The sequence below is a fragment of the Sus scrofa genome, chromosome 4 (genome assembly GCF_000003025.6).
Source record: "Sus scrofa isolate TJ Tabasco breed Duroc chromosome 4, Sscrofa11.1, whole genome shotgun sequence".
Taxonomy (NCBI): Eukaryota; Metazoa; Chordata; class Mammalia; order Artiodactyla; family Suidae; genus Sus; species Sus scrofa.
Window position 1 is genome coordinate 26,185,463 of NC_010446.5, and position 23,251 is coordinate 26,208,713.

Consider the following 23,251-nt stretch of genomic DNA (forward strand, 5'->3'; position numbering starts at 1 on the left):
TAGTGAAAAAAAAAGTGCATATAAGTTGACCCACATAGTTCAAACCTGTGTTCAAGAGTCAGCTGTGCTTTCTAGAACATGATCAAAAAATATTTTTCTTTCAAAATTCAGCAATTGAGAAACACAAAAAGGTGAAGAAATCATATTTATGAAAATGTTTAGGAAAGTATTAAGGTTTGCTAGAACCATCCTGTGTTCTACACACACATGTTATTAAATTCTCATCTTGGAAATATTTAAAAATTATCTTTTGAAAAGAGTGTCATAAACATTTTAAAATCTCTTCTGCTCTGACTGAGATAACGAGATAAGCATAGCTGGAATCCTAATATGCTTGTGCTTTTATGCTTCCATTTTTGTCCACAGTTCATAAAATGCTATATTATCTATCAATGTTCTGATTATACTTGTGAAGGAAACAATAAGACATTTGTAGAGTGAAAAAGAAGATATGCATCTTCAGTTCTTTAAATATGATATTTGATATGGTTAATAGCATTAGAATATAAGTGTTGTCTTCTCTCTATAAAAGTGACATTGCTGAAATATGCTCAGTAGAGTGTAGACTATAAATTGCTTTCCTGGAGCAACATGATGTATGACATTACTCACCTGTATTCTTGGTTCAGCTCTCTCGTAACGAACACAAGATGCTTAAAATATTTTTATTTTATTTTAGGTGTACCATTTGCGATTTACCTAGACCTATAAAGATGATATCTTAAAGCAGCAGGAGGTGACAAAATGTATTTTAGCTGTGGAATTCTGTTTCCAAATGAAATATTTCTTGGAGGCACAAAATGTAAAACATAAAATTTGGGCTACAATTCCGGACGAGAGGCAACTTGCCCTTTTCCTTCCTCCCCTTCCTGAGTATCCCCAGAGAGCATTCTGCCAGAAGTCTATGAATCACTATTTAAAGCCCCTAATAAATTAATACCTCATTACAAAATATTCAAGGATGACAAGAACCAGACTGTGCAATCCTTAAGAACTGCGTTATTATCATAATAGCAATATTTTTGAGTAATTATTATTTTTGAACCATTATGCTGAGTGTTTTAACTGCATTATCCCAGATACTTCGTATTCTCATCATCTGAAAGGAAGTACTATTTCTGGGCACTATTCTTTATCCAGTTTATAGAACGGAAATTGAGGCACAGTATGCTTAAACGTTTCTTATATAACAGTAGTAATGCTAAAGGCAGAATTTAGACTAAAGCAATCTGACTCAAAAGACTACTTACATAATGGACATAAGTTATTTTCTCTCTGACCTCAGTGTTCTCATTGCTAGAACTACCCCCCTTCATTACCTAAATCTATATGATTCTAACGAGGATGAAAATGGCGGCTACCCCACCAAAAAGCACGTGTTTTACCCAAAGTGGCCATTCAAAAATAATTCTTCTTTGTGTCAAGTGATTAGTGCAGGTTGAGACATATACGTAAGGCCAGTCTCTTCTTCCGAATTGTTATATTGCAGTGAGGGATGTCCATATCATTAATTTTAAGTCTACCTGTAAACCTGGATCTTTTTGGAAGGTATGAAACTGGCAGGTGTCTCATCACATGATCAAAGTGAACCATAAAACAAAGCCAAGGGGAGAATGATGGTAGTAAACTGAATTTTTCAGGCATGAGCAGAAAAAAATACATTATTTTAATTTTTCCCATAAGCTAATTAGACTTGGCATTTTCTCCCTTGTATCTAGTTGATCCCAATTTATTTTTTTCAATTTAGTTAAATTCAAACATATATAATAAAGGAAAATGTCTTTCTCAGGTGTTGTAGTACTGGGGATACAGAAGTGCCTAAGATCCATTTTTATTCACAAGAGAGGGTTGAAACAGACACATAAATAACTTGCAATACAGAAGGATGCAATATAACAGGAGAGTCATGAAAATGAGGGTTGGGGCACTTTCAGGGCTGAGGGAATATGACATAGAAAGCTCAGAGTCAGAAAAGAGAATAAAAGTCCTGGCAAAATAGAAGCATCCTTTTAAAGAATCCATATTACAAATGAACAAACAAAACGCAATTGGTGCCAATCTAAAATTTGGCCAATGACATTTTATACAACTCAAGGGCATAGTATAATGATAGGTACTATTTTAATCTTTTATTTATTTTAAGATACATTCCTGAATTCAGGGAATAAAATTCATCTATAGCTGTTATGAAGGAGCAAAATCTCCTCTAGTAAAATGTAAGCTCATTTGTGGGAAATAAATATTCTTTGTAACTAAAATGATATTTAGAATCCCATTTTGGTTAATTGAGTCCCCAGTCCATAACCCCTTTTCATATGCATTTCCTATACAGATATTCTAATTATTTTCTCAAAGCCAAGATTTAGTTGTATAATTTCACTGTTATTGGTAATTGCTGGATTGGTAATTTTCTCCAGATTGATGAAAGAAAAAGTAAGAAAAGGGAAAAAAATCTAATATTTTTTTGACAAGTTTTTGACTCCAAATAAATATTAAGCATAGGTGACCAGTAATATAAAGAAGAGCTATTTCATGCCAGTTAATCAATTACTAGTAGCAGAGGTCCTAAGATGAAAACAATTTGATTTTTCACTCCTCTGAGAACTTTTTAAAATTCCACATTACAAAAGTTAATAAAACATAATTCCCTTAACACTATATACCAGGATGCAGACAATCTAACCAGTTTATATTACCAGTCTCATTTCCTTCCACTTTAATGACTATTGTCCAGTTATACCAAGCCTCTCCCTGTATTGTGTGATACCACATGTACTATTCTCTCCTCCATGCCATTTGAATCTCCTCGCTCATCATTTTCATCCTGAGGAAACTCTATTTTTAAGGATACAACTCAAAAGTCATTTCTCTAAATACTACAGTTTTTGGATTTATATTTGTACACCTTACTGCCACTATCACCACTGTTTAGACAAAGGCTTGGCATATAGTACTTGCCCTTGACAACCAGAGAAAATAGATGCAAAAAGAGAACCATAAAATATTAAATCTAGGAGTTCCCATCATGGCTCAGTGGTTAATGAACCTGACTAGTATCCATGAGGACACAGGTTCAATCCCTGGCTTTGCTCAGTGGGTTAAGGATCTGGCATTGCCGTGAGCTGTGGTGTAGGTCACAGGCATGGCTCGGATCCAGCATTGCTATAGCTATGGTGCAGGCTGGCAGCTGCAGCTCTGATTCAACCCCTGGCCCGGGAACCTCCACATGCCATGGGTTTGGCCCTAAAATGACAAAACACCAAAGAAAAAAAAAATTCAATCTAATGACAATGTATAGGAATGGTCTTTATTTGCAGAAAAGTACTTCATGTAGTAGAATATTTATGATTCCACTACTTACTTATGTAACTAGTTTCATTTACTCATTCATTCACCCAACAATTAAGTGCAAGGCACAGTGCTAAAAAAAAAAATGGCATTCTTTCCTTCAAGCTATACTTTCATTAGGGAAAACATTTATATAATTAAAATTTTCAATGTTTATAATTGTTATAATAGAATATTTTTAACAAACGGCTATGGAAGTAGAAAGGAGGGAATATTTAGTTTCAAATAAAGACATTTCAAAAAAATTTGAAGCTTGTTTCGCAGTTAATTTTTCTAGTTTCTTGTAAAAACGTTAGAAATAAATCCAAATATTTTATTCAATAGAATTTCTCATACATGTTTTTAACTGAAATCTTTGGAGCTCCTTGAACATCCTATATATAGTATGGTATAATATCTTATAGAATACTTTTTTTTTTTGGTCTTTTTGCCTTTTCTTGAGCCGCTCCTGCAGCATATGGAGGTTCTCAGGCTAGGGGTCAAATCTGAGCCATATCTGCCAGCCTACACCAGAGCCACAGCAACGCAGGATCCAAGCCACATCTGTGATCTACACCACAGCTCATGGCAATGCAGGAACCTTAACCCACTGAGCAAGGCCAGGGATAGAACCCACAACCCCATGGTTCCTAGTTGGATTTGTTAACCACTGAGCCACAATGGGAACTCCTAGAATACTTTTTTACATGATCACTTATGAAAGCACTAAGCAAAATGCATCAACCAAATCAACCGAATGCCCAGACGGTAACATACCCTACAAGTTCTTCACCTTCGCTTTCTGCTACACACAAATGTTTTTCTCAGGAGTTCCCGTCGTGGCGCAGTGGTTGACGAATACGACTAGGAACCATGAGGTTGCGGGTTCGATCCCTGCCCTTTCTCAGTGAGTTAACGATCCGGCGTTGCCGTGAGCTGTGGTGTAGGTTGCAGATGCGGCTCGGATCCTACGTTGCTGTGGCTCTGGCATAGGCTGGAAGCTACAGCTCCGATTCAACCCCTAGCCTGGGAACCTCCATATGCCGCGGGAGCGGCCCAAAGAAATAGCAAAAAGACCAAAAAATAAAAAATAAAATGTTTTTCTCAGTTACTTATGCAAGGAAGTCCACGTATAGTCTATCAGTGTCAGGGATGTTTTTTAATTATCATAAATACTTTACTATTAATCATTTTCCTAGTAATTTGTTTTTTCATTAATATAATCATGCTCATTAATCATCATTATAATCTACAATTTTCTTAATAAAATCCTTATCATCATATAAAATCTACTTATTACCTACCCTTATACTAAGGAAAATCTGTGTTATGGACTTGAAATAACTAGTTCCTTTAAATTTTGCTTCAATATTAGCAATGTCCTTGAGTCTATCCATCATTTTAATGGATTCTGTCATAACATGATTAAGTGAAGCAGTAATTTGCACTGCTGTGAAAATGGCTTTGGTTGTGAAGGTATCATGCTTCCATCTGGTTCCTTTAGCCAGGGCTTTGCTATAATAGACCACACTAATTTTCATAATGCTAAAAGGCATAGAGGGCCAGGTTGTCACTAAGTAGCAGTAAAATATTAAATGCATACTGTCTAGTTTCTGTTAGTTATTTTAGACACTCACAATTTGGAAAATACTTCTATATACTGCTCCTTGAGGAGAAAGATTTGTTTTCATTGATTTTCTCCTTGTAGAAGAAACAGTAAATTGATGTATGCATTTATATTCCAATTATGGTTCTGCTGTCTGGATTTGTCTATGTGTGGGCATAAACAAAGACCTGAATAATCATCAGTTCTTTCATTCATAGATTGAGTACCCATTAAATGCTAAGAATTATGTTAGTCTGAAAAGACGGCAGGTAGATAGAGCTTAGAGCATAATGGGGAAGGCTGTTTTAAGCTATTATAAACAAAATCTTAATGCTTGAGTACAAGTGCAATTAAATGCTCTATGTGAAAGAACTGTGTGAAGAGAGAAGAGGAAACTACTTTAGATGTCCTTTTAAGCCAGAACTTCTTTAAGGTACTGTTTATTACCAATGCTTGAAGATGGAGGCCAGAAGAATGAAGCAATAAAACTAGAGTAAAGAGACTCTAAGATTGAAGGAATAGTGCTTGCAAAGGCCTCCTGTATGTGTATATATACATACAGGAAACCCAAATTAAGAAAAATAATGTATTAGATTATTTTTCTCATATTTTTAAAAATAGTAAGTCTCCAACATTATTACACATATTATGCAGAAAGTATTCTGCAAAATATATACTGACTCACCTGACAATTTTATGCAACTAATATCAAAGCACTGTGAGGCAATGATCTACTACAATCCAGATTAGAGGCAATGTCAAGACAGTTATTCATGGATTCGAAGTCAACTTTATATTTAAAAGTTATGGGCAGTGAAAGCCCTCTTCTGATAAACTTCATTTTAAATCACTAATCATTGAGTTCATATTGGTATGGTTCAGTTGTTGCAATGCTTTATGTGCATTGTATAATCTCAGTGAAGTGTTCACTTTCTTTTCACATCCCCCCAGATGAAGTCAGGCTTTGATAATGAGTCAAGTCCAGAGGATATTCACGTGGAGAGGGAAACAATACTTAGAAATGGGGAAAGTTGACTCAGTAACATATGTCATTGTTATGCTGACAGCATATATTATCTTGCCTGGAATACTGTTCATTAAATCATTAAAATGTTTTTAATAGTTCTGTTGTGGAGAAATAATTCCTGCTTTCTTTTCTCAGTAGAATTTAGATTTTTAAAAAATTTTATGCATCATAATATTAAAAGCTGTAAAATCAAACAGTGAACACATTTATGTTACAGAATTTGTGATAATGATTGTTTTTTTCTCCCAGCCAAAATATTGACCTCTCTGGCTGTCATGTAAAAGGTTAAGTTGAGGATGTCATGTTTGGTAAAGGAGAAAAGAGAGGAATCCCTGCCCACTTACACTATAGTCCTATATGAAACTCTAGGCAGACATCCATGTTTTTCATCTCTTTTCCTGTTTCATGTTACTTGCTGTAATTAATATAATTCAGGTATCATCTTTCCTAAGTTTCTTGTTTACCCTACTAATTAGACCTAAGAGAGTAATGCAGTAGAGTGTAAAGTTCAAGTTGCCTAACAATATTCATTTGCCGTACGGATCAACAACTGGAACTGAGAAGTCCAAAACAACGTAGGTGACAGTGAGGGAAATCTCCAGAGTTGTGCTTAAAGAGTATGTCTCCCACCAAAAGAACAGATCTGTTTGTAGACAATTTCCTATGAAGGAAGATTCAGAAGTATAAAGAAGAAGGAAATTGGCTAAAATGACTGACCAGCAGACAGCAATAAAATTGTAGAACAATAACCATGGCCTTAGAACAAGTCAGAGGCTGAGTTACTGGCATCATGTTTTCCGTCTCCAGTAATATGCCAGTTACTGGCAGTGCCATTATGATTCTGATTTAAAAAAAAAAGGATGAAAATGATAAGATTCTTGAGGGCTGTGAAGTTTCAGCAAGATTAGATAACCTGCTATGTAATAGGTAGATACTGCCTGTTTCTTATCCTTCTTTTGTATCCAAATATGTAGTAAGATCTGAGATATTACTTGGGAAATAATTGTCATGACCTCAGATATATTTGCTGAACCCACTATGACATCATTCTTTTTTAGAATATATGCAAAATCTAGCAAAATATATAGCTTGTATTATGCATTAGTTCCATTTTCTGGCTTAATAAATTTTATAGCTATGATTACTAGTGCTCTACCCACCACTACCACCACTGTGTTCCTTGCTATTGGCTCTTATCACCTGTTTTTAAGAGAAAACCATGGAGGAGCAAAAGGGAACTAAAACAGCATTTTTTTCAAATAAGAGGATGGCAGAGGCTGATTTAAAGAATTGAGTCAAATGCTTGCCTCTGCTATTGGTTGAATAATCCTCTGGCATGTGACATATGAAGCAAAATTACTCATGCTGTGCTAAAAGGTTGTCTACTGCTGTGAAGAAAGGAAATGTGTCTACATTCAATACAACACTTTGAAAAGTGAGAGATAATGACTAAATTAAGAAGGATATGATTGGTTTTTATTTTTATAGTAAAGAAATTTCAGGGCCCTTTGGAAATGTGATTGACCATTTGGGCCATTCAAAACTGAACAAACTTATGATGGAAAAAATGTAGGATAGGATAGTATATATTGGGGCAAAATTTTATCAGTTGATTTGCTTTTATAATAATCCATTAAAACATTACTTAGAAATAACTGTTTTTACTTTATGATAATTCTTTGCCTTCAGGAGGAATATAAGCAATTACAGAATAGTTGTCTTTGATAAAACTAGTCCCTGATGTGCATTTGGCATATAGATGACAAGTACTAAAGAACTTCTGAATATCATTTTATGTAAAGTAACTCTAGTTTTCCATGTATGAAGTAAAAGAGAAACATAAATGTTGTTACCAGGAGAAGATACATCATGCTACTTATGTAAAAATGTTAACTTTTCAAACACAGGCATCTGAAAGTATATGTTGTATGTTGATAGCCTGTGATAAATTCGGCCCCTTTCAAAATACAGCAACAGGAAAAACACTGATTTTATTTTTAAAATTTAGTTTATAGATATATCAACAATAAAACCTAATAGAACATTTTAGTTCTTGGTGGTGTAAAGTACGTGGTTTTAATTTCTGGAAAATTTATTTGTGCAAACATGTGATGAATTTCAGAAAATTCAGTTTTGCATCCAGATTCTGTGGAAAGGGAGTTCTTGGCTTTACTACTTTTGTGAAGTAGAACGTGCTGTGAGGGTTAATGGGCACCTGGTGTGACATGCACTCTGCTACTCCAGGCTTCTCTTTAGAACTGGAGGTTAGTGACTCCCACAAAATAACTCTTAAGTTTTCATTTAAATTCCCTTTCTATTTTACTTGTTTCGCCCTAAATTATAAAAGAAAGATAATAATCACCACGATTACTTGAAAGCCAAAATGACTTGCATTAAAATCTGAATAAAATGCATTAATTTACATTAATTTACATTAATGTCTGCATATAACTGACATAAATATGATTTTTACAAACTTTGTTCATTATTTCAGAGTTGGCAATTTTTTTCTATTGAATAGTTCTTAAAATGATTGGCTTATGATATTTCAGACATATGCACCTATGTGTATACTACTTTGAATCATCCCTTCCAAATCCCCCTTATCTCAGTAGATGGTATCACTATCCAACTGTTCGAGCAAAGAAACAAACATAAGAAAGTAAAATGTCTTTAAGTCACTGTTCAAATTCTCTCATCTCCCACAGTTGATACTCTTAGTTTGTCCTATCATCTACCCTCAAAGTAGGTTTCAAATCTTTCATTTTTCTTCATCTCCACTGTCCACCTACCAGTCTGAGTCACCATCATTTTAATGTCTTCCATACCAGACTTCTACATCCATTCTCTCTGCACAGAAGGTAGCTTAATCTGTGGTAAAGTTATAACATCCCACTATTTGTGTCTCTTCACTGGCTATCCTGAACTTAACATCCAGACTTTAGCTGGTCCCCATGGCTTTATACAGTTTGTTCCTCTCTCCCCACTAATTATCACATGCCACCTATACTATTCCTGTATCCAGACTTGGAGCCTTCCTACCTACAACCGCCTTTGACTACCCTGCTCTTCCACATATTTGAATGGATGATTTCTTCAGCAATCAGTCATCTCCTTGACAAGATTTTTCCTGATCATCCTAACTCTCATAGTATTTAGTAACCATCATATCATCCTGCTCATCACTTAGTAAGATTTTATTTTGCTAATTTACACCATCTTATTGTGTATCTTTGCTCCCAAATGTATTGAAGAGCGTAACAGAGGCAGGATCAAAAGAACAACAAATCTATCTCATTTGCCACCATAACTCCAGCAATTATAATAGTGCTTTTGCACATTTTTAAAACTTAGGAAATATTTGTTGAATAAATGAGTTTTTTTTGTTTTTTGTTTTTTTGTATTTTTGCTATTTCTTTGGGCCGCTCCCGCGGCATATGGAGGTTCCCAGGCTAGGGGTCGAATCGGAGCTGTAGCCACTGGTCTACGCCAGAGCCACAGCAACGCAGGATCCAAGCCGAGTCTGCAACCTACACCACAGCTCACGGCAACGCCAGATCGTTAACCCACTGAGCAGGGGCAGGGACCGAACCCGCAACCTCATGGTTCCTAGTCGGATTCGTTAACCACTGCGCCACGACGGGAACTCCAATAAATGAGTTTTTAATCCTTTTCTATTATTATTGTAAGATTCAAATATATTAAGCCAAATAACTGGGTTCTCATCTTGAATGAAATATTTTTTTCAATGACACTATTAATAATTCTATGTTCACTTATTTATATCATTCATTATCAAACATTTGTAGTTTTTCTTTGTTAGCTCTCTCTGACCTCCAATCCATGGTCAATCAATTACAAAATTCAGTGGACTCTTTCTAGTGTCTCCTTTTCTTTTCTTAAGGCCCCTGTATACATATATATATATACATATATGTTTATATATATACCTTTCTCCACTGTTAAGGTCTTAGTTGATCAAACTATCTTAAATTTTTTTTATTTCTAAATTGTGCTGCAACATTTTAACTAAATCTTCCAGAACACCACTTTCTTCTTGCCATTCTGCTATTCCAAAAGTTTTCCTAACTCTCTATAATTTATTAGCTGATGTATAAAACTCTTTGTCTGCAGAATTCTGGCTCAGACTACATGTCCAACTCATTGTCTCCCTTTCACTATGTACATACTCTGCTTCATTTAAAATTTAAAAATCTACATGTTTGTTCAATATTCACCCTTCATATTTAACTGTTTTCTCTCCTCAGAGAAAACTTCAAATCTTTCTGTAGCAAGCCCAGCCCAAGAGTCTGGATTCTTTAAGAAAGCATCTGTTTTTGGCCCCAACATTTATCATTAGTTGTATCTACATCCACTCATCTGCATCCAGAATGCTTTGTTCTGGTGGCTGGTTTAGGAAGTATTACAATGCAGTAGAGAAGAGAGCAAGCACTTTTGGATCTCAGTGTTGGTTGGAGTCCAAGCCCTACTACTTTCACACAGTATTGGAATAAAGGAAATGGAATTTAACATTTCTGAGCATTGAAGTTATCCACCCATAAATCTAAATTAATATCACTTATATAATAGGATAGTTATGAAGATTTAAAAAAAAGAATATACATGTGCACTTACAATGGCCTAGCATAGGTAGTGATCCATCCCTACTTCTTTTACCAGCACGTTTTTTCCAAGGCTCAACTCAATTCCCATTTCTTCCAAAGAGGCTTCATTGATCATGACAGCTTGAAATGTCTGCTTTTTTCTCCAAGTTTCTAGAATGCTGACTTTTTCACTTAGGATGAATTTTGGAGCATATATTCTTTTAATATTAGTTTTACTTTTTATTTAAATAATAAGCCAGTATTTACTGAGCATGTGCTATATTTTAGTACTGTTTTACACAATTTATCACCATTACAGTATGTAGTAAAATGGTTTTATGTGTGAAAAAGCTGAAGATAAAATAAGTCATTTAGAGTGACATAGCTTCTTACAGGCTAAGAACTCAAACCCAGGTCTATATAGTTTACAGTCACAATTTATTTTTTTGTTTCATGTCTCATTTTGCCAAAATGACTGTACCTCCCATAAGAAATCTAAAATATAGTAATGCTAGAGTTGCATCATTTCATGACTTAACAATATCTTCAAGAACTCAAATTATTTCCATTTCTCTGTGTCACCACAATTGGTTTTTAAATAAAGCTTCTCTTAGATATATTCACTTTTTTATAACTACATTACTGCTTAGACAAAAATGTCTAGGAGTTCCAAATGAACTTTCTTCCTGCAACTTAAAAAAAAAAATGTAAGAAAGCCTTTCTCAGGAGTTCCTTTCTCTCTTGTAACTTTCTTTTTCTAAAAACTAAGAAAGCCCTTTTAGGAATTTCTTTCTCAAGACTCTTATCTCCTTAGTCAGAAAGTAGTCACATGCCCCTACCAAAGGCAACTACTGGCATAGAAATAACATTTTCATGACAATTCTTCTTAGTCCATTGACTGTCAGACATGTCTGCATTTTACAATGACATGGGAGCTTTCTCAGTTACAAATTCTTGTGACCCAGCCCAAAATAGTAAATTGGAATCTCTCATGCTAGGGCCCAGTCATTATTAATTTTTATAAGCACTAGGTGATTACAACTTATATTCTAGTCTAAGTCTATCTCTAGATCAATTTGGGGTTGGACATAAAGACAACTGCGACAGATGCAGATAGAGGATAAACATCTAAACAACACACAGGCTCTGCCAGAACAAGACAAGTGGGAAAGGGGGAGAATAAAATGAATAAAGTATCTCCTTCATATTAAAATCTTATACTTGTAAAACTTTAAAATATTAAAATTAGAAATATGTGGCTTTTATTATTCCTGCAGATAAATTATAAATGTAGCTTGATACAAATTACTAAGTATATTTGCATATTTTTACAGATGCTCTAATGTGCCAACGTCATTGGGGAAACAGGCTTCCAGTGTTGAGAACAACTTCTGAACCATCTTTAAAGCTTGAAGATATTTTTCTCACATAGAAAGCTATCCTGCTTTACTACACTTTGACACCACTGATAACCAATTCTATTAATTTTCATTGTTTGCCTTCTGTGTGACTGATATTTTGGAGATCAGGGGTAGTAGTATCTAACCTCTCACTCCACCTCTCATGGGTGAACATTTATTTTAATCTTGTTTTCTGTAGGCTTTCTGTTGATGCCCACTTTCTAGCCAGAAGATTGACTATCAAGTTTCCTCAAAGCAGTTACTCAAAACTACAAGTATAATTCTTAGTTCTGAAAAATGCAAACTAATCTTATTATAAAATAAATTAGTCTTCTCATAACCAGTACTTCTGTCAGTAGGTTCTATGGGAATCTTAGGATAGACCATGTCATAATCAGTAGATATCCATTTTTCTGGTTATTCTCAGTACTGATTTTGAACATGAGTACTTTGGTTATAACAATAGCAAGTTTGATTACATAGACTCATAATGTAGAAAGTTATTAAAATGCGTATTAGGTCATTGATCATACAAATATTTCAGCAACCCTGAAATTTAGGGTTGCTATTAAAGAAAACACCTTTACCTGTCCATGTTCCTCATAATTTTCAGCATTTAGCAAGTCGAAGTAACTGCAAATTTCAACTACTAGCAGTATTTTCCCTCAAGCATCATTAACATACATATTTGGGAGTTTTCTATTGCAAATTAGGATTCCTATTAAAAAAATGCAGTTTATTCCTTAGTTATCTCATTACTCATCCAGATCATATTTAAAGAAGACATAGTAGGATGAAGTATTGGTACCACAGGTCTTATAGTAAGAGAGTTTTCCCCTCTCTCAGTATTTTTAGCGCTGACCAGTTGTTACTACCGCCACCATTACCATCGCCACTTCTGACTATTCTGACACTGCCAGAGAGCTAAAGAGGAAAAAAGAAAACAACGTTATTTCTCCCATTCTCACTGACCCTTTGGATCCTCTTTTCTGATTGGGAGACCACAAAGTGAGGGTTTTCTTGAAGCCCTTCTGTTTTCACCTGATGAATATATCCAGTGTCTGGATGTCTACAAATTGAGTCTAGGTTTGACATCATGGGTGTGGGGTAGGGGTACTGGGAAATTCTCTGCAAATTTGGTGGCATATCGAATTTGTGTATACTTCCCCAAGCCTTCTTTAAATACTGAATTTTCAGAGTCCTCACAAACAGCGCCTGAATTCTGCCAAGTTTGTTGTTGCATTCAGTGGGAGAGACAGAGTAGATAGAGGGCATTTACCTTGCCAAAGAACCAGAAACATTCTCACAAAGTTATTCTCATGTCTTTAGAAGGCCACACACCAAAACTCTATAAACATGACTGGCAGATACAATGTTTTCTACTATAGGGTATCTGCCCAGCTTCTATTCCTCATCCCCCAAATTTCAGCACAATTAATTAGAGAAATAAAACCATAATGAAATTTCTGGAAAAAATTATCTGGTCTCAAATAGACAGAATACTACTTGATCCTCTTGAAGTATTTGTAAAATATATTGCTGAGTCACAACTTTGCCTTGAAAACATCAGCTAGTTTTACATTATCCCAGAGTATAAGCTTGTCTTAAATGTATTTATACTAATTGTCCAAATATATAATACTTAACATGAGATATAATAAGTTGATTTTTCCCTCTTTGGAAAAATATTTTCATCTTTAGAGAGATTTTGCATTAGCATTTGTTCCAAATGGCATCACATTTTGTTCTTGTTCTACTTTCTAATCTCCTTATTACTATAAGGTCCTAGAGTCTTCTAAAATCATCTTATATGATTAACAAACAAGAGAAAATGAAAGTCCATACAGATAAAACTGATATAGTAGTAATTTCAGAAAAAAATATGACATGATCAAGAATGTTTTCAAAAGTAATTTGGCATAAACATATCTTGAGTAATTGTCTATTTGATAGGATGTAGAATCCTAATTTTCCACTGCCCATTACCTCAGTTACTATGCCTTTAAGAGTATTATAATTTCCTGCAATCGTGAAGTAAAAAAATTAAAAGAACAAAATACTTTTTCTGCTCAATCTATGTATCAGAACTCTGTTTTTCATTTCAGTATACGGTCCTCTAGCAAATTCTCCATTATGATCTTCAGTTGTATACTTGTTCCTAAGTTATAAGCATATGATAATTGTTTATATTAAAGGTTTAGAAAGCTAATGAAAGCAGAAGATAATTTTGTTGTTACATTTTTTAATCAGAACATGATTCTGCCGGACAGAAAAGAAAAATTAGCAGTCAAGTAATGACTGTTTTAGTAATTTACAAAGCATATACTCAGTAATACCAGAGTTACAAGATTACTAAAAAGTAGCTGGTGTTCAGTTTAATATCTTCATACTCACCTGGGGTGAAAGAACTAAACATATGTGAAACTGAACATAATTATGTTGTTAACAGCCAGAATATACAAGGGACTTCTACAACTTAACAAAAGATAACCTAATTTTAAAAATTGCCAAGGACTCAAATAAAGGTTTCACTAAATAAATTATTAAAAGGACAATAAGCAAAGTAAAGACGTAAGTAAAGATGCTCTCACCAGTCATTAGGGAAATGCACAACAAAACCACATTGAGGCATCATCTCACACCCATCAGGACAATCATCAAAAGAACAAAAAATGGTAAATGTTGCTGAGGATGCAAAAAAGTTGGGAGTCTTCTTCACTCAATGGGAATATGAAAAAGTATAGAAATTATGGAAAGTAGTATGAAGAATTCTCAGAAAATTAAGCAAAGAATTGCCATGTGATCCAGATACACAATAGAATATTATGCAGACTTAAAAAAAAAAAAGGAAATCCTATTATAAGCTACAATAGGGATGAACTAGGAAGACATTATGCTAAGCAAAAGAAAGAAGTTGGTCAAAAAAGGACAAGTACTCTATGAGTCCACTCATTATAAAACTTTTAGTATCAATTTTAGAAGACTTTGGTATTTTCAGTTTCTGCATTATCTAGTACATTTAGGTTCCTGGGACCCAAATCAGAATTTCCTATGTTAGATACTCTGGTAGTATAATCTAAGATATTGCATTCTGTATACATGATACCCTTGATTGTATATATACAAGATAATATTTGATTTCCTCTGTGCTTTGGCACAAGAAGGAATACAATCACTTTATCTAAAATTACCACTTAAAGACACAGTTGTCTTTAATACTTTTACTTGAAAGTTCAAAAACTTAATATGTCTTTCCAGAATTTCGTACTTCTATTGAAATGCAGATTTGGATGACAGGTCAAAATGGCACTCTATTTCAGGGAGCCCATTAATTTTCTAAACCTAATAGAAAAAAATTGAGTGAACGTAACTGTTCCCTCTGGGGAGAGATTACATAATCTTCATTAGCTTCTCAAACAGATCTGTGATATAAAGGAAAAAGTTCTTACAAGCACTATTTCTAAAATTTTTTTCAAAACCAATAATTTTCCTTCATCTAAAATTTCCAATTGAGAGGCAGTAGTTGCAATCAGGATGGAAATTTTACAACGCTATAAATGACATATGCTGTTTCTTCTGGCTGATACTATCTATGCAACTTTAAGCTAAACTTTGAGGTCTTCTATACTGTTTCAAATTAATCCAGATATGTTATTGTAACATCCAACCTCTTTTATATATATTCCACTAGTGTTCATACTTTCTTTTTCTCAAATAATCCTCTGTCAAAATACATACATCACCAAAGAGAGGAAATTAAGGGAAGACAAAAACAACTCTGGGATTGATTAAGATTATTAAACATATCTTTAAGGGAGAGAAAGAAAAGAGTTTTAAAAAAGAATGAAAGGAATCTTTATGTTCTCTAGGTAGAGAAGAGAGGGGAGATGGTACACATCTGGGTTTTTCTGTCCACTGTGGCTCTCGTTTTAACCTCCTACTGTCAGTTGCAGGATATCTGCCCCTGAAAATAGGAAGTTCACGACAGATGATGTTAATAGCACTGAACACACAAGTAGATTTTTAACCTACGGTGAGTATTCAAATAAAAAACAGATGGCAACTTCTTAGAAACTAAGTACATCCCTCTGGAGATAACGTAGAGTCTTAAAACATTTTAACATTGCACTGGAGCAGATAATTAGAGTAATTATGACTCTTTAAAGACACAAGAAATAAGGTCTAAGCCAACTTCCTTTAAATTGTAAATATTATGAAAGTCTAAGGGAAACATGGGCAAAACAATCATTTTATAAAATTCAATAATATTTACAATGGTGGCATGTGAGATTGAAGAGTTTGCCTACTTCAACATTATACTCAAGCATCAATTATATAATTAAGAAGGCAAAATCAGGTTGCTTCTAATTCATATGAAAACTTATCAAGTTGCAAAAAAGAGAAAAGTTGTCAAGCTAGTTTAGAGACACAAAGAGATAAGTGCACAAACACATTTAGAAATACTGTTATTTAATTTTATTTGATTTTAGAGTATGTCAGCTATGCCATACATCATGGCTGCAAAAACAGTCTCAGTAATACCATCTTCTGATTTTTTTCCCTATTTTAATTATATATCAAAATAAACAATTTTTGGAGTATCATATTGTAGAACAATAATAATGGCTTAAATTAAAACAATATGTATAGTCTATATGAAACTCTTTTGAAATGGAGATACCAATATACTATAAAGTTAAATACCACATCCTATACTAACTTCTATATATTTTCATAATAATCAACTATTCCCATTCTTTATTACATATTACATCCTTAGTATGGGTTCTCTCTTTCAGTTCCTCGGACCTTTTCAGAAGTGTCAGTACTGCTTCTGTGCATCCATTCTCTGTCTTTCCTGTGCCACTTCCATTGTATATCTCTAGGATCTTTCAAAAGTCTTCCTGCTCACACACTTCCATCTACTACCCCTTCTCTCCACACATACCTATAACACAGTGAGCAGAATTTTCTTTTTCAATAGATACATCCTTTCACATGACACCTCTTTTTAAATAAATTAAATGGTTTCCCTTGGACTTTACCTGACAATGACTAAATAATGTGTATTTCCACCTAGAAGTTCCATCCAGAACTTTCTTCCCGTTCTTAGCCTCTTCCAATACATTCCAGCTACATTTGTGTCCATATAAACTTTCAAGGACGTCAAAATTTTTTGGACTCAGGCTTTTTGTCAGTTTTGTCTTTTTTGTCATTTTTTGTCTGTTTTTCAACTTTTATTGAAATACAGCTGATTTACATGGTTGTGCTAGTTTCAGGTGTATAGCAAAGTGATTCAGCTTATACATCTACCTATCTATATATATATATAAAAAGGATACATATATACTTTTACACAAGTTATAGGTGTGTATATACATATAACTTTCTCTTCCATTATGGGTTATAACAAGATATTAAGTATATAGACTCAAAATACAGTAGGGCTATACAGTAGATCCTTAGGCTATACAGTAGGTCCTTGTTGGTTATATATTTTATATATAGTAATGTATATATGTTAATCTCATACTCATAATTTATACCTCCCCTTTTCTCTTTGGTACCCATACATTTGTTTTCTGTGTCTATAGGTCTATTTCTTTTGTATAAATAGGTTGATTTGCATCAATTTTTTATATTCCACATATAAGGGATATCTTATGATTTTTGTCTTTGACTTATTTCACTTAGTATGATAATCTCTAGGTCCATCCACATTACTAAAAATTGTATTATTTCATTTTTTTATAGCTGAGTAATAGTCCATTGCATATGTATACCACATCTTCTGGATGCTACCAGAAAGCTATGAGAGCTCAGCAATGAATTTGGTAAAGCTGTAGGATACAAAATTACCACACAAACCCCTTGCATTTCTATACACTAACAAAAGATCAGAAAGAGAAATTAAGGAAAAAATCCCATTTACCATTTCATCAAAGAATAAAATACCTAGAAATAAACATATGTATGGAGGCAAAAGACCCATACTCCAAAAACTATAAGTCACTTATGTTGACAAAAGCAGATGGAACGATATACCATGTCCTTGGATTGAAAAAACCAGTATTGTTAAAACACAAGACTACCCAAAGCAATCTGCATATTCAATGCAATCTCTGTCATATTATCAATGGCATTCTCCACAGAACTAGAACAAAGTATTTTAAAATTTGTATGAAAACACAAAAGACCCCTAAAAGCCAAAGCAATCTTGAGGGAGAAAAATGGAGCAGAAGAGAAATCAGGCTCCCTGACTTCAGACCATACTGCTCTTGGTCTTTTTGAATCAACTTTCCCTAATTAGATTGTTGCTGGGCTGGCCCTTGCAAATTATGGTCTTCACTTTATATGTTTCTCTTCAGAATACCCCTCCCTAACTCACTCACTAGAGTAATGCCCTGGATATTTTTTTATATCCCAGTATTCTCAATTTCATCATTTTTCTTGGTTAGCCAAAACAAACAAACAAAAAACCCCAAGACTAACATTTTTGTTGTTATTTTGCTTTTCCATATCCTGTGTTCATAGCTATCTTCCCACTAGGATGTAAGATCCCTGCAAGCAGAAAACTTGTGTGCTATGTTTGCTCCAATTCCAGGGAGCCTAGAATATTACCTGACAGAGAGGAGTTGTCTATACATACTTTTGAAATGAATACATGAACAAATAAATAAACATATATAACGTTGCCATCTTCCACATGGCAACAGATTTTCCTTAGATTTAATAATATCACTTACCTGCAAAAATCTTTAATACATTCCCATTGGCTATAATAGTAAATCTAACTTTATTGTAATTCCGCATAAGAATCTTTAGAGGCTGGTCCCATTGTTTAGTTCCAAGCTTTCTCCAATCATTTCTGACCAGAGAGCATTCACCAGACCAACTGTTAATAATATTAACCACATTAACACTTACATGGGAAACATGGACTTTCATACTCTTTAAGTTTTAATATAATGTGTTTTGCCTGTAATGCCTTCTTTTGTTTTGAAAAATTAAGTTCCTGGTTCTATTCTAAAACCCTGAATTACTACTCAAGATCTGTGGTTTACAAATTATCCCAGAAAGAATTAAGTAGTCACTCCTTATATTCTCAAAGTTGTTTGCATTCATATCTCTCTGTATTTCCTATCACATTTTTCATGTAATTATATATTTAAGACAAATTGCTCAAAGATAGTAAGCTCCTTCAGGATAAGGAGTATGTAATAATCATCCATATCCTGGCACCTAATTACTCCTGCAACGATTTGTTGATTAAAATATAGTAAAAGAACTAGAGCAGATTCACTGCAGGATCAGACTAAGCAAGGTGAATAGTAATAGGCATGATTTACTGGGGGGAGGAGGTACATTCTTTAAAAATCAGCCACCACAACAGGGTACTCTACTTCTATAAAAACTAATAAGTAAAAAAATAACATCAGAGTTGATACTATTGCCTCTATTAAGTCACTATATTTCACACTGATACGTCAACATTCAGAGAGCAGCCCTCATCCTGCTGATGTGGGAGACAGAAAGTGCACTCAGATGAATCATCTTCCCTCTGTTCAATCCAAAGCTGAAGAGATTTAGAATTCTGAAATTTTCAAGTTATTAGGTAGTTTCTTTATCTTTAAATTAGAAACCTTAAATGATGTTTGAATCCCCACTAAAATTATCAAACTGTTCCTACGTTAAGTGTGAAAGAAACAAAAAGATTTAATGCTCATCGTAACTGAATTCAATCTGTTATTATATAACAGAAGCATCTGGAAAATCAATAGCTAGCTTTTAAGTGTAAATTGTTCACCCTTTTAAGTGAATGTGACTGGGCAACAAAAAATCTTTAGATCATTAAAGGCAGTTATTAAAGTTTGGTTTAATACCAATAGTCTTCCATTTTCCTCAATGTTTAAATGTCAGACTTTGCACTATGTTTTTCTATGACTGTTAGCCTCATAGTTTTTCAGCTAAGGACCACTACTACACCAAAGGACAGCTGCTTCAAAGTCTTTCTCAATCTTTCTCATCAAAATATGATCCAAAGATGCAACTAAGTGGACAATACTGACAGTTGTGTAAAGTAGTACTGTTACTTATTTACAAAGGAAAATAAATCCTAAACTTAGGAAATAACTAAAAAATATATATATATATATATGTACATATGTGTGTGTATGTACATATATATGTGTGTGTGTATATATATATATGAGAAAGCTTTATAAACTAAAAATAGTAAAAATATATATAAGCAATTATTTTTGCTTCTACCTAATAATTTGGTTTGGAGGACAAGGTTTATCCTCAGTTACTTATTGAACAAAAACATTTTGAGAAATTGCTCTGGACCAGGCACTATGCTAAATATAGAAGAAGGAAACATCAATAAGAACAACAGCAATAAATGACCCTAAAAAAATAATTTTTAATGGAAGAGCAGATATGTAAAGACAAATTTAAAATGCAATGTCACAAGTGCTCGAGGAGTAGTATGGATGGCATGCTCTGGAAGCATAGCAAACCTGGAGAATGATGTCTTTGGGAATTTGTTAGCAGAGGATATGCCTGAAGTGAATTCTCAAAATATGTAATAAATCTGTAAAGACTACCTCTTGATTTGAGAAGGGAAAGAGGTCAGTGTGAAATTGTCTTTGTAAAGGTGAACTTTATCAGCAATGCTACAATTCCTGTTAAGTCTTGACAAACTCTCCTGGTTGTAACATCAATCGCTGTATTAATTTCCAATCTCTGCCATAACAAATTACCACAAAATTAGTAGCTTAAACAACACAAATGTATTATCGTACAATTCTGTAGGCCAGAAGTCTAATATGGCTCTCATTACACTAAAATTAAGGTGATGGTGAAGCAGCATTTCTTTTTAGTCTTTTGGGGAGGATCAGTGCATCCTATCTCACTCAGGTTGTGGCATGATTTATTTACAGTGGTAAAAATGAAATCTTTTTCTTGCTCTTCTGAAGACCATTCCCAGTTTGTTCCTTCCTCCATCCTCAAAGCCAGCAAGTATGGGTCAAATATTTTACACATCTATCTTCTGTATTATTGTTCATATTCATTGTTTTGCTTTCTTCTTCCAGTTTATAGTTTCTGTGACTATACTGGACCCATTGTGATAATTCAGGATCTCTCCCAATCTCAGAGGCCTTCATTTTTCTTTTTCTTTTTTGCTTTTTAGGGCTGCACCTGAGGCATATGAAATTTCCCAGGTTAGGGGGGTCGAAATGGAGCTATAGATGCTGGCCTGAACTACAGCAACATGGGATGCAAGCCACATCTGCGACCTACACCACCACTCACTGCAACACTGGCTCCTTAACCCACTGAGCAAGGCCAAGGATCAAACATGCATCCTCATGGATACCAGTCTTGTTAATTACCTCTGAGCCACAATGAGAACTTCCTCAAAGGCATTAATCTTAATCAATTCTCCAAAATTTCTTTTGCTGTGAATTTTAACCTATTCACAGTCTACTGGGATTAGGCCATGGCATCTTTGGGGGACCATTATTTTACCTACCACAGCTACTTTCTATTGATATCAAACCTTTAACATGCTAACTCCACAGAGAACAATAATTATTTTAAATAGGCTGTAATTCTTGTTCCATTTTATGAATTTTGATGGAGGGGTGATATAGGGCATCCTCTTTGGATGATAAGAGTGTTGATGCAGAATTTTAAAACAAGTATTACTGAACATAGTTACTTTTATATCAAAACATTATATATTATATTTCTGTTCACTTTTTAAATATCCATAAAAATATCAAATGGAAAAAAATTTATATTTGTCTTACAATTTAAAATAACTTCACAATTTATCTTATCCTCACCATAACCATAGAGTATCTACCATTGACAGCATTCCTTCAACTGTATAGATTAATCAGGTTCAGAGAAAAAACGATGGTTTGCTCAGAGTTGGTGAAAGAGCAAAGTAAAAATGTATTAGCACAGTATTCTTGCCATATGAATGTGTGGAAATAAGTACTATCTTAGGTTTCTAGAACTTCCAGATAAACTCCAGGACTTTTTGCTATGGTGGTTGTTTGCAGGGAGGCAAAGGTGACATTGCTTGGGGATAGAGTATTTTATATATTATATGGACATTTAATAGTAAGTTTAATGAGAATGTAGTACCTAAATATGTAATGTAAGGCAAAATGTATTACTATTGTATTTGAGAGCAATGCCCATGATTAAAATGAAATGTTTTACAAATAAATGTTTAAGTTCAGAGCTAGTGAGTTAAATGAAAAAAAAATTCAATAAAATCTTAAATTGTTTTACCTCATTATCAAATTGGTACAAAGTGCATGAAGTAGTGAAGCAAAGAATATCTATTAAATGGATATACAAAACAATTTAATTAAGGAAGCCTGAAGCATGATAATGGGGAGAGATGTAGACTAAAAATTGTAATCAGCCTAAAAATAGAGGTTATTTTAAATAATGCTAGATGCTTGATTAATGTTAAAATATATCAAAAACCCTGTCATAATAAACAGAATTTGGTTGTGTCTCTTATCCCCTCCAATAAAAAAAAAATTACCTATAAGCATGTATAATTGCTTTGTTGTTTGCTGTTGTTGAGAACATACTAATTTCTCTTCACAAATTTATTTTATCAATAATTTAAATGAAGATATTTTAAAATTTTGGAGTGAAGCTCTCACCATTTTTCTGTCTTCATTGAAACAAACCAACATTTCAGAGGGGTCATAAAAACCTTTCTTTAAAAAATTGTTACCACAGAGAATCACGGGTAAGATGAAAGAATGATATGACTCTTCTAAGGATTAGAGTGGGAAAATAATTTTACAAGTACTACCTCAAACTGATATCTATCTTTCCTCATTATTTGGAGATTCTGCATTTGCTAATTTGCCTACCCACAATAATATATTTTTAACCCCCAAATCAACACTTAAAATACTTCTGTGGACATCTCAGACATGTTGGAGTGGCAAGGAATTTAAGTTGCCAGATGTGCATGTTACCACCTGAAGTCTAACAAGAGGAAGCTCCGCTTGCTTGTTTCAATTCTCAGAAAAGATGAGCAGTGAATGGAGACGTAGGGACAGTGCAGTGAACTTTAAGAAATTTCGGCTCTGGCCCAGTTAGACAGGGTTTGAATCTCAGGTATCAAATGTTTTATTCAAATTGCTTTATTCCTCATAATAAGCAATTCTTGATGTTGTCCTTTTTAGCACTTAACTTGTTCTGAAAGTGTGCACATGTGTGTGCACATTTATGCTCTTGGTTG